The sequence below is a fragment of the Branchiostoma lanceolatum genome, chromosome 10 (assembly GCF_035083965.1).
Source record: "Branchiostoma lanceolatum isolate klBraLanc5 chromosome 10, klBraLanc5.hap2, whole genome shotgun sequence".
In the NCBI taxonomy this organism is placed as follows: domain Eukaryota; kingdom Metazoa; phylum Chordata; class Leptocardii; order Amphioxiformes; family Branchiostomatidae; genus Branchiostoma; species Branchiostoma lanceolatum.
The window spans coordinates 17,777,187-17,790,526 of NC_089731.1; positions in this window are offsets into that span (position 1 = coordinate 17,777,187).

Here is a 13,340-nt window from a genome sequence, read left to right on the forward strand (position 1 = left end):
TCTTTGCAAATTCGGGCCGCACGGCTTCGTATATTTTGGGAAGTATCAACCTTATTGTACCGTCATATGTAGATATGTACGATAATAGGCCCTATTAAGTGTTGTGTTTTATTGTTCAACTACAGGTGCAAGTCGCATACCTACTTGTGGGTCACATGAGGACATCGACCAGTTTCTCAGCCGGATAGCGACCGAGCCACAAATGCGGGACGCTATCACGGTTGATGAGCTGGTCGATGCCATCAGCGACAGCTTCCCAAATACGGAGGTGGAGGAGGTGAAGGCAATGCTAGACGTCAAGGAGTTCCTAGGAAACGTTAGCAACGACCTGGAGCAACATAGCTACCCTCATGCGTTCCGGTTTACCAAAGATCGGGACAACAAACTCGTATTCCAGTACAAGGTATTTACATTCGTATGTCATTTACTCCTCCTGTATTTGAAACATACGAGATAGGGTTATCTTTTGCTGGTAATATCGTAGTTGTAGAATACATATTTAACCCACTCCCAAGTGTCATCTGAATGAATTGAGCCTATTACCCTTTCAATTTAAGTAACCTGTTACAACTATCATCGTACCACTCAATCTTATCGATATATCAACTAATTGATGTGTTAGTGGAAATACAGAGCATCATAATGTATCAAAAATACTTGTTGGATGATATTCTGACAGTTATTTTCCACTTTTATCTACTATTGTAGGATTTGCATCAGATGAAAACTGGAAGTCACCAAGAAACGACGAGGTACGTCTGGTCGACCGCCTCCCCCAAGCCAACGCCTAGCCTTAGCTGGTGGTGCCCCGGCTGGAACGGCTTGAGCTTGATCAGTTCCAGTCCGGGTTGTCAGCTTTATGGCATCAGGAAAGATAAATATGACTGAGTGTCGATCTTAGTGGCTCTACTGGATGCTAAGTTTTAATCAATTGTCAGCCAATATATAACTAGTGGGCTTGTCTTTATAGCAGGGTTCTGAGCTGTTTTGGTTTGCTTATTATTTGGTGTTTTCAAATTGTGAATCAGTTGGTTAACCAGCATGTAGTACGTTAGAATATTGGTATGATTAGAACTGATATATAATTACGTGATAAGCCATATCATCAGATAATTCTTCGCTGATACAGAGACTACAGACAGAGCCTTAGCCTTATCCAAAAATGGTACGTGGACGAGGTGTGAAAGCTGGCGATGGATGAAGCACCTGAGGTGCTGGGAGGCGGCTAATGCACATGCGCAGTTACGTCACAATGTGGCAGATATAGACTGCCTTTGATCGATTTTTTCATTCTCATACTATAAGGTGTTCTGAAGCCAAGGAGAACCAATGGCTAGGTTCACAACTGCATGTTTCCTGTGTATAAGGTTGATCTTGCTGTGTTGATAATTTACCCACGTATTTCACTGCTATGTTAACTTCCATGTTAAAACTATTAAGAGCAGTACATGGCCAAAAAGTATAGATATAAATTCCTCTGCTGGTATTATTTTACTGGCTAGGGCAAACGTTTAACAGTGTTGATACACGTTTGCGGAAAACAAATTGTTAAAACCATCTGAAGTTTGTCCTGCCTTTGTGTTTACGTACAAGTTTGTATGTTGCTTTTATAAGACAGTCTACCATCAATAATCATATTCAACCTACAGTATGTAAACATCACTTACATCTCTGGTTATAACTAAGATTTAAGAAATAAATGGTTGTGTTCCAAGCTAAAAAGGTACATCTTGTCAGGCGACAACCATCCTTATCGGGAATATCCCTGACATAACTGCTGGCCAGTACGATGAGACCAATAAACACAGTTGTAAGTACTAGGTCCTCGGTGGAAACCACACCAGGATCGCCCTACAAAAGATTCTACATGAGACCCCGGACAAGCTTGACACTAAAATGTTCGTATGAACGCCAGCATGGGGACCTGGTGAAAAGATTAGGAATGGCACTCAACAATACCATAACTACTCCAAACCACAAAGAACGATGGTTAGATAGGTAAACTTCAGGTCAAGTCTGTATAACAAAGCTGGCTACACAAGTCCTGCAGACATTGTGTCGATTGAGCCACCAACAGTCATGGAGAAAATAGCAGCCTGGTAGGATTGCTTGGCCCTCCTGATTGGCTGCGATGGATACAAAAGGACTGACAAGGTGCGTTGAAACTTCAGTGTTAAAACTTCTAGCATTGTAGTATTTTATCTCTTCGCAAACATATGATGATTCCAGCACTGTCATGCTACATTTTTGTTGTCTTGGAATGATCGTGTCGGGCATCTTAAGATTAGATTAGATTTAACTATTTTTTTGACCTAAGTATGACTGCAAACAATAAGTCCTTATCATACATGGCGTGCCTTTATCTCTTGTCACAGTTACAAATGTAGTTATCTCCATGAAAAATGGAGATATAGTTTTGGGTGTGTCTGTGTGTGTGTGTGTTTGTGTTTCCGCACTACTGTAGACAGCATAACTCCAGAACCTCTGGATGAATTTAGCTGATATTTGGTATGTGGGCGGGTGTTGTGAAGCCGAAGTTCAAGGTCGATTTTGGGCCCCCTGGTATATGACCTTGGTACTGCAGCAGAAATTCTGTTTTTGTAACTTTTGACCTGGACGTGCTATGGTCTTGATTTTTTGGGTGGCAGATAGCTTGTGATGTAAGGAGGAAGTGGTGTAGGTTTGGGCCCCCTAGCAGCTTGCTCTGGAACTGCAGGGGCATCATCGTGAAAATCTTCTAAGGAGAATAACTGAACAAAGGAACGACGGATTTCCGTGATATTTAGTACACAGGTAGCTTAGATAGGGATTTACACAATGAAGTGCAAATTATGCTAATTGGGACTTAATTTGCAAAGCTAATGAGGAAAATCTATATTTGCCGTGTCTTCCATTATCAGACTCAAATACATGTAATGTATGTAGTTTATGGAAAGTGGATCATCAACAGATACCAATTATGCAAATAAATTCCTAATTTGCATAATTAATGCAAAACACTATCTCATCTAATTGGAAAATTATAGGACTGTCAATATGATACTCAGTATGCAGGTAGCTTAGACAGAGATATACATAATGAAGTGCAAATTATGCTAATTGTGACGTAATTTGCATAGCTAATGAGGAAAATCTATATTTGCAGTGTTTTCCATTATCAGACTCAAATACATGTAACATATGTAGTTTATGGAAAGTGGATCATCAACAGATACCAATTATGCAAATGAATTCCTTATTTGCATAATTAATGCAAAAACACCACAATTCATCTAATTGGAAAATTATAGGACTGTCAATATTGCAACATGTGTAAGTTAGATAAAGATGTTTATGACCAAGCATATATTATGCAAATGTGTAAGTCATTTGCATGAATAGAATTGTTCATGGAGATATGAGGTTGTGGAACTCTTGTTATAGAAGTATAAACTTCCATCACAATGTGTGATAGGTACTAACTTGTTAATATCAGCAAAGAACTGTGTGACGTGTGTTAAAAATTCAGCTGCTATTTGCGTCCCCGCTATTTTGCAGCTCTTCACTGGTGATCTAGCAAAATAGTAATAGAGCGGAATGCTGCCAACAGACCAGAGAGCAGTTCTTAGGAGCAAACAGAGTCAAAACAAAATCTGCAGTCGGGGCTTACAGAGTACAAAATGATATACACACTTGGTAACACTGCTTAGATATATATAGCATACATATGTATTTGGCAAAATGCGTCGTAATTACATGTAACGTATCTATCTCTTGTCATGGAATCCAATGTGAGGAGGTGGATGTAGTTATAGGAGTATAAATTTCCATCACATGTTGTGCGATACCTGCTAACTTGGGAATAACAGTGGAACAATGTGCGAGATGAGGGCTCAAAATTCAGCTGCTATGTCCACTTCTGTTATTTTGCTGTTTAACAGCTCATCACTGGAGATCTGGCAAAATATGCAATGAGCGGAATGTTGCCAACGGACCAGAGGGAAACACTATTCACGTTGTGCCAGACACTCGGGTTCGCAACTCGGGCGCCATCATGATCGAACTCAAAGCTTAACAAGATGCTCGATGGCTTGCAATCCACGGTTGAAAAACAGCTCATCAATAAGGTCATGTTGACTGTCATTTGCTGACTCCGCCAGACTGAAGGTCAACTAGAAGTGAATATTGAGTCTCTTAGTCATCATATGCGAAGTACGCTTGCGATGAGCAACGATTAACAAAATATGAGCATTAAACACAATCCTACAGGCCCATACAAACAAACACGTGTCAAAGGAACAGTTGACAGCAAAAGTTGAAGATGCACAGAAGTAAAAGGCATACCGGAAAGCATGTATAGCTAATGTGAAGAGTGTAGTCTGTAAAGAGATTGATTCCACAGGCTGCAACCTTAATCAGAGTCAACATTGATTTCTGCGAGAAGTACACGAGCCATATAAGGATACAGCATCTACAGACTCTCCGTAAAAAATCATTTCTAAACAAGAGATGGAAAGGCCTAGACAACACGACGCAAGAACCATGAAGTGGCTATGGTCACTGTGCGGTGGTACCTTATCATTTACCATTCAACTCAAGAAAAGCCGCCTTCGGGGGCACATCGTGATTAACGGGGTGAAAAGGTCACACAATCCATGCTACTTTACTTTCAAGCGACATCATGCTAAAGGCTTGCTGAAATCAGTTACAAATCAGTTTCAAATTTTCTATTTTCTATGATTTTCTGACGATTCTTGAGGTCCTTTTCCTCCTGGATAGAATTAGATATTTTTCATGTGATGATTCTGTCGGGAAGTTATGTTAAAACGTCCTCAAAAAGTGTGTTTTTATGGATCTGAGAGGGTATGCAAATGATATGCGTGACGTCACAATTATGACTTGGGGTTCACTGCAACATGGCGTCTCCTAGTACTACACGCCGTAGAGGAACTAAAGGCAAAGGCGGCGGACAGCATTGTGTAGCAGGAGGACCATACGGTGTCGGCTGTAAAAACGGTTAAGTTCACTGAAGGGGTATCTATTCACAAATTCCCTCAAGTGAAGGTGACGTAAGTGAGGCGGACAAAAAGAGGGAGAAAGCAAGAAGATTGTCGATTCAGTTTGTCAAGAAGCATCGGCATGTTTCGTAGTTTCCAAGACATCTATCTTGTGCTCTGCCCACTTCGAGCCCTCGTGTTTCGACAAACATCGGGAGATTGCGGAGAGTCTTGGAATTAGGAGACAGCTTTTACTAGAAGCATATCCAACTATAGACACCGCCGGTTTGCCAACACCAACGGCCCTTGCCACAAAAAGCGCGCTCGTAGACGGGTAAGTCTGATTGCCACATATTTGTTAACATTTAAGTATTTCACTAATTCTTGGTTTGGATATGAGAGCATTGGTGTGATTTTTTGGTACGCTTGGTCACTGAAAACAAGCTTACACTAAGTGAATCTTTGTCGGCGTCCTACAACCTTGCTCACAAAGCGTACCGCAAAGTTACTACAGGGTCACGAACCGCCCGTAAATACTAGTACATGTATTCACATACTTGAACTAGTACTTGGTAACAAAATGGCGGCGCCTTTTCGAGGTTTTCTGTCACGAAGTTTTCCGTCCGTAGTCACTTTGCGCCTCTGTCACTAATTTCTGTCATGAATATTGCGACAATGATATGTAAATACTTGTACATTTGGTTTACGAAATCAAGCTTCTCAGGCTCTGGTGAATATAAGATTTTACATATTTGACGGCGCCGACCAACTTTGTAACAATGGGGGCATAACAAAATGGCGGCGCCTTTCGAGAAGATTTTTTCTGTCACGAAGTTTTCCGTCCGTAGACGGCCTCTAGTTTCTGTCATGAACTGTGCGTCCATTGTGAGCTTTAATAACATGTTTGTGAATAAACACACATACTTTTGAAAGGAGTTGTATTTCTTATGCCAAGCCCTGTAAACTTTACGAAGTCGACACTGTACATAATGTAAACAACGCACGTGGCGGCAGCTTTTCCCTTTGGCCGGTTACGAGGCGACGTCCTTGGACGAGGTGCACAAACCGGCTTCTGCGCTTCCGCAAGCAAATATCTTAAACTTATGCACGGTATGGACGTCTTACTTCAAGGTAAGGTAAGATATTACTGTAGTTGGCGTAATATAGAAGAGATGACTATTTATTCCCCGCTATTCCACGTTAAATAGTGAACTCTATTCCGATCGGCGACGGCTTGCGTTAACCACGCATCGGAGTAGAAACAATTTCAAGGGCCTATTGAGTAATTATTTGAAATGTAAATTCGATATAATTTTTCTAAGAGAAGTAACATATGTGTTCTTTCGACAGACCGATTTTAGTCTCTGAATTATGTTTCCTTTATAAGATATGAGACCATAAAATATAGCATCGGAAGGATGCCAGCTACTGTAAGAGCCTCTGTTGTAAGCGAACGCGGTTCTCGATGGAAAGAATGCCTCTGGGATTCTTCAGATTACGCTGGTGGCAGTGATACTCTGGACCGAGAAGACAATAAGCGTGTGGCATAAGAAAATAGGTAGAATTGTCCATCTAGATGCGACCACTTATATTGTAAGGCACAACGCATATGAACTAGTTTTTAGGCATTCTAAGAAAGGTGTCATGCCATTTGCGTGTGAAACAATGATAACTAATGACCACACAGTACCCCTGGTCACATATATTCTCATGTCCTCCGCAACTCAGTAGCAAAGGTGTATGTTCTAATTGGGTTCCACTTTTCGTGATTAGTGGCAAAATGGAATGTGGTGAGTGCCTCCCCTGAATGGCATGTGACAAACAACTGACGATGAGGGAGAGACTGCATGCGCATACTGTGGCTGCCCCCTGGTAGTTACACCAGGTCAACCTACAAGTTACATGTCCACTCATGCCAATTTTACTACTTGACCAGCAGCAAGTTTCGAAAAGTACGGAACATGACGCATGAGATGTCAGTGGTACAAATTTTTAAACAGTAGCAACTATGTGCTACTCCTTTGAATAACTTTACAGTATCTCGCATACTAAGTCAGTTAAAGTTAGCATGACTTCACTTTGCAAGGAAAAAAATCGGGGACAAAAGCAAGAATTACACATAATAACATAATTTGTGGCATTAATATCCAGCAGACCCATCTAGCTGAGCTGAACAAGCCCCCACTGAGCCAGAGGCACAGTCCCCGAAGTCTGGGTTTCCAAGAGGCTTGACAGCTGTAAATTTTTTTAAACCTGACTAACACACCCTGAGTAAGCTGGATGCTCTGCCCATCCCAGGTAGCATTTGCACTGTCTCATTAATTCTATGTATTCAGAAGATCCACTGCAGCAATTGTTCTCATCAAGGGGATCACTGTGTTCACATTCTGCAGGAGATGTGGAGGTGATTTGCTGGCTTCCAGTTGAAGACCAGATCCATGCATGTGTGGTGCCGATGGTGAATACGTCTTGTCCTATCAGGCTATCACAATCGTCTCTGGGGTGACCTGTAGAAAACTGAAAAGAATGCAAAGACGTTAGTATTTATCACAAGATAAGATCAACAACACCGTCTCCCAGAAGAAGCACAAATATACTTCAATGCCTCACTTATGCGTGGTAAAAAGTGATAAAACTCTAGCAACTAAAATCTGTCAAATATTCAGACAAATGGGCTGCACAAACTAAAAGGTTTCATAAACATTACAGCGCTGTTGTCATAATGAAAGCACCGATCTGGAGGCTAACGTGACCGAAGAAGAAACTTCACTGTACCCACATGCTGTACTTTTCCGTGAATCTAATCTATTGTTCCAGAGAACACAAAGAAGCCGTATGGCCTAACCATGCCACACCGGCACGCATGTCTATAATAGGACTCGCTTACAGAAAACTGGCGTTTACATCCATAAAAACCACCAACAAATTTTCCTCAGCCTCCCTGTTCCACACAGAGGACAAGCTATGGATATATAACGCCGAAATTGGCGGGAATATCGAACGTTTCCCCGGTCCTCTTCAACGCCAGAACCACCCCCCCCCCTCCTTCCAACATACGGCCATCGTTTGGACGTCGTATTCCCTTACGAAAAACGAGTTTTCCCCTCAAGTTACAGCTTCCAAAGACATGGTACTAACCCATTATAGACAGAGCCATACTATACGATAACTGCTCAAGCTTTAGACACAGTATAAGAGACAACAACACGACGAAATGCGAAGTCGGGCTCCGTCCTACCTCACCTCACAATGGCCAATCTAGAATGCACACTTCCTTCCACAACGCACCAAGTCACTTGCTTTGTATTCATGCGCGTGAACATCTGGGATTCTACTAAACCCCAAGTGAAGGGCAAAACCGCAGATTTTTTTCTTTGTAATTACACACAGCAGTATACAATAGTTTTGGGGTAATAACATGGTCAAAAGTATCTACATATGCATCGGAGGTTTCCTGTTTGTACCGCACTATTTTCTAGCGGCTCATTTGCACGTTCTGTCTGGGGAGGGTATTCGGTGGAGTCTTCTTGCATAAGAACATCACGAGGCTTGTTTAGGGGTTTTCGAAATACCGTTCTTAACAAAAAGCCCGCAAAATATTTTGCATTCGAAAGCTTGGTTATTGGGCATATTAAAGTTACTAGCATTTACAATCATGTATAATAGGAGGAAATTACTGTTTTTTTTTCTTCTTTTAACTGTTACATGTTGCAGGAAGCATGGCAGTTCTCCATTGAGTCTGTGCAGGCTTTGGTGATGTCGCGTTTCAGCAGACTTTCCCTGAAAGGTGAACAATTTTAGGTACTTTTATGCCTTTTTAGATCCAGGTGGCAAATTTAACCTATCATAGTATTGAGCGTAGGTCTATCGTAGAGAGCAGTGAACAACCTGTATAAGTAAGACCTTTAATTCTTGTTGAAAATGATTGACAGTTATGCTTGCTATTCAATACAAATGTACTGTAACATTCTTCACTGCGGTGTGTCTGAGACCTGTTCCAAAACCTTCTCACAACTGAATTTTAATCATGATCTTCAACTTTATGACTTTAAACTCTTCAGTAAGGAGATTGACTGTATTACTGGTATGCTGTTTTGGTTCAGTTAACTTCAGTTGTTTACCGTGAGATTGTTGTTTATGTTAACTAGGGTTAAAGGCATCCAGAGCATTTTATGAGGCTCGAAACTTGAATTTAAAAAAAACTCAATTTCTAGTCATTCCTACACATAGTACGTTTCAATAACACTATACCATTACATATCGACATTAAAGGAGCAAAGATACGATGTCATTGTGTGGTAAGAGCTGATAGAAAATCAAAGCCCGAATAGACTGATATTGACTGCCCATCATAATTAGCGATTCGACCAATGAGAGAGTGACTGCATGTCCGTCAAATATTTGCACTTTTATCCAGAATGCCAGAGGCAAAGAAACAGGCAATCACTGCCAAGGTCTGACACTACATAGTTAATCACTCCGTCCATATGGTACCTTTGAAGATCCATACTTTCGGACAATGGTACACGAAATGAACCCCAACTACTAGTTATCTAATCGTCATGACGTAAGCGTGAGGTTAATCCCAGCCATGTATGATGTGGCACTAGAGGCATTGACGAAGGATTTGTCGGCTGTGGAGTACGCCCTCACTGGGGATGGCGGACGCCGCAGGTTGCAGACAGCTACATGACAACTTACAATATTTCAGGTAAAGGAACATATTTCCAGTTTTAATTGCAATTCTTTAATCGTCTTGTATGTGATAAGTTAGCATCAACTCAGTTTACAGTGCTTGTGTGTCTCCTCAGTTTCTAACAACTTCTTACTACTGATGCACTGTCTCAACGGTAAAAGGGAGTACTTTTTTGGACAAAAAGGACTTCAAAATCTTATCAGTCTTACTCTATGCTCCCGATGCAGCACCTTTGAAGTTTTTTTGCATATCTTTGTGTTTTCCATCTGGAACATTATTATTTTTTACATCGGTACATCGCCTCCATTTCTTAAAATATTGTATACTTGTCGGTTTAATCCAGTTTGAAATAAAAGAAGGCTTACATGTTAACCTTTTAACCCTTGGCCATGGAGGATAACATTCCCATCCGCAGTTGCAATATTGGACCCTATCTCCATAGCCGACCCCCTTTATACAGTTGACTCTATTTGGCCAATTTCTACTATTTTCCCAGCGACCTGTAGAGGCTGGTAGAGTCTATGGTGTTCATCTGTATGTGTTAACCCGTGGAGTGATAACCTGAGTGGCGAGTGCCTAAGTGGTGATAACCTGTGTGGTTGGGGAGCTTTGGCGCAATAGACTACGGCTGTTGGAGGAAGACATTTGGAGTTTTAGCCTATTCATGGATGAGACCTTATATGTTGTTTGTGTAGGAACTTTTCCAATTGGTGAGAACTTTGCAAGCCACGATGGATGGTTTCCAGATGGGACAAGCAGGTGTAAGAGCCATCCTCCGTGACATAAGAAGTATTGTCCAAAGACCTGACACAATGTTTGATCCTGGATCGGCCATGCAGCTGGTAGAGGACCTGGCGGCTGTGCCAAGCGTGAGGGTCATAGGAAGGCTGAAGATTATCAGGCGGCAGCCGAAATCCTTCGTTTATATCGCCACGACCCTAACTTGAAGATTGCTATTCGTGAGATTTATTCCACAGACGCAACAAGGAAAATCACTAAGAGAGTAACGGGTATTTTGGGCTCAAGTCGGCATAGCCAGCCTAGTCAAAGTAGCACGGTGACAGTACAACAGTCGCCGAGGTGTCCTTACCACTATCAACATCTAATTTGCCAATAGAATACCGGGCCCAGTCTGCTTTATTCGATCCTGCCTGGAGAAGTAGAATTTATCTACAGATAGTCATAATCTTTTTTTAATCCGTAAACTGTACTTGTTATTTTGTATTTTTGTGACCTGTACTTAACCAAGTGTGGCAGAAATGTTCAATAAAGGTCTCCATTCATTCATTCATTCATTGGAGAGTACTGCCATAGACAGTTCACCGCGTGGGTGACGACCTAAAGGAATCCAAGGCCATAAACACACTCCGAGCGGGGATTACTCCCACTCGTCCCAGCGCCGTCACGGTAGAGATAATGAGGAGCCCCTCATGGAATGGTTTCCGGTTAAGTTGAAAAGACTCGGTCTGATGACGGTCAATAAACATACAGACATCGATTTCAAAACCTTTTTGAGAACAGGCGAAAATCAGTGCGCGCGCAGATGTCATCCATAAAATTAACCTGGTGTGGCCTAACATAGGGTAACACAAAAAGATGAGTTGCTCCATCAAAAAAATTGGTATCACTTGTCGAAATTGCCACGAACATGGCAGATCGAATCATGAGTAGGGGTTACGAAAATAAACCCACAACCGTAGAAGTTTTGGTGATTCCTATTGTTGCTGCTGACTCAAAATGTTCTATGCACTAACATGTTATGTTTGTTACAGAAAAAGGTCACTGACTTGACAAAAGTGAAGCTACAGAACATCCGTTATTACATAGATGGACTGAAAGAAGAGATCACGAAGCTTCACTTCTGCTATGTAGAGCGTAAATACTTTGTAAATATATGAATCTTACATAACCCCTTGTTCAGACAATGTAGGATTGTGGTTCGGGGGTGTCCCGTCAATTTCAACACCCTTCAAGTCGATTGGCACCATCTTGTCTGTTTTGTGAAAGTCTGGTGGCAAGATGCTGTGTTGTTTATTTCGTGACGTCACGAAATAATTTGCATCAGAATAGAGCGGCGGGTTTACATTACACCTGAGAAAGTCTTTCATTTCGTCTGTGACACTCATCCAGTCGACAATACTAGTACCAAGTTATACATCTGTGACAATCATCCATTCGACTCAAGACTACGACATGCCGAACCAAGACAAGACCAAGCAGAAACGGCAGAACAGGGGCAAAGCAGGATGCTTGGTTGTGGTGGCCGGGGTCGCGAAGAAAAATGCGGCGGCGGCCGAGAGTGCATCCAACTTGACGAAAATGACCATCAACTTGCATGCCGCTGTGGTTGTGGCGGAGACAGCCAACGCAACCGCCGCGAAGGCTATGGAACAGGCCGCAGGTGGGATGAAGAGGCAGATCAACGATCTCCAGGCCGAAGTTGACAGCCTCCTCTGGGCCATGGGAAAAGGCGACCGCCTTGGAGGAGGCAGAGGGCAGAGCAAACCGCGGCGGGAGTCAACGCTCAGGCCGCCGTGGACCGCATGGAACTGGAGAAGCAGCTCCAGGCCGCCAAGGAGGAGGTGCGGGAGATGCACAAAGAGTTGAATGTATATCCGCGGCCCAAACTGCCCAAGCTCGACCCCGACCAGCTCTGCGACCCAGTCGGCGGAGAGAACATCCTGGGGAGTGGGGGCTTCGGCCGGGTCTTCTTGAAGACCTTTGCAGATTGTAAGTGCATGGGCTTTCATATTCCAATATTCAATGCGTCCAATACTTCTGATGAAATAGTTTTAAATCAAAATGTTTGCAAAGGATCATAATCTCATTTGTGTGTTTTTCATGATCAAACAGGCCTTAAAAAGGTAGGTTATCTTTCGGAACTTCGATGAAATTCCTCCCGAACGTAATCAGTCATTTAAAATTCAATTTCAAGGTGGAACGTTATCGTTACGTTAAGAGTAATTGGCCTCTTTCATTCTACGTATGACTCTCTCAATTAAAACTGAATGGTAAAGATCATGCTTGAATCTGTCAGATTGTGTCTGGAAGCTTTGGAATAGAGCATAGAGTGGCTGTGCCTGGCCGATCCATGCAAGTTCTCCTTTACACAAATGTCAATCTAGCTACAACGACTAAGGGACATTTGTATCAATCGAAAATGTGTTAGCAATCGATAGGTATAAGTAGAAGTAAAGATACAATTAACATGTCCTTGGTTGGCCAGGCTTGTGTTGGTCTTTTCCCTCCAGTGTATAGCACATACAATAATCCACTCATAAATATGTTTATCGAATTACGACTAATGATAATATTCGCATGTGGACGGGTGTTGTGAAGCCGAAATCCAAGGTAAATTTCGGGTCCCCTGGTATGTGACCTTGGGACTGCAGCAGAACTTCCGTTATTGTATCTTTTGACCTGGGCGTGCTATGGCCTTGATTTTTGGGTTGCAGATAGCCTGTGATGTAATCAAGAAGTGGTGTTCGTGTAGGCCCCCTAGCTAGCAGCTTGCGCTGGAACTGCAGCGGCGTTATTGTGAAAATCTTTTTAGCAGAATAACTGAACGACGTATTTCCATAATATTTAGTATGCGGGTAGCTTTGACAGAGATGTACACAATGAATTGCAAATTGTCACTTGAAAGTTCATCTGTGTTGGTAGAAGTA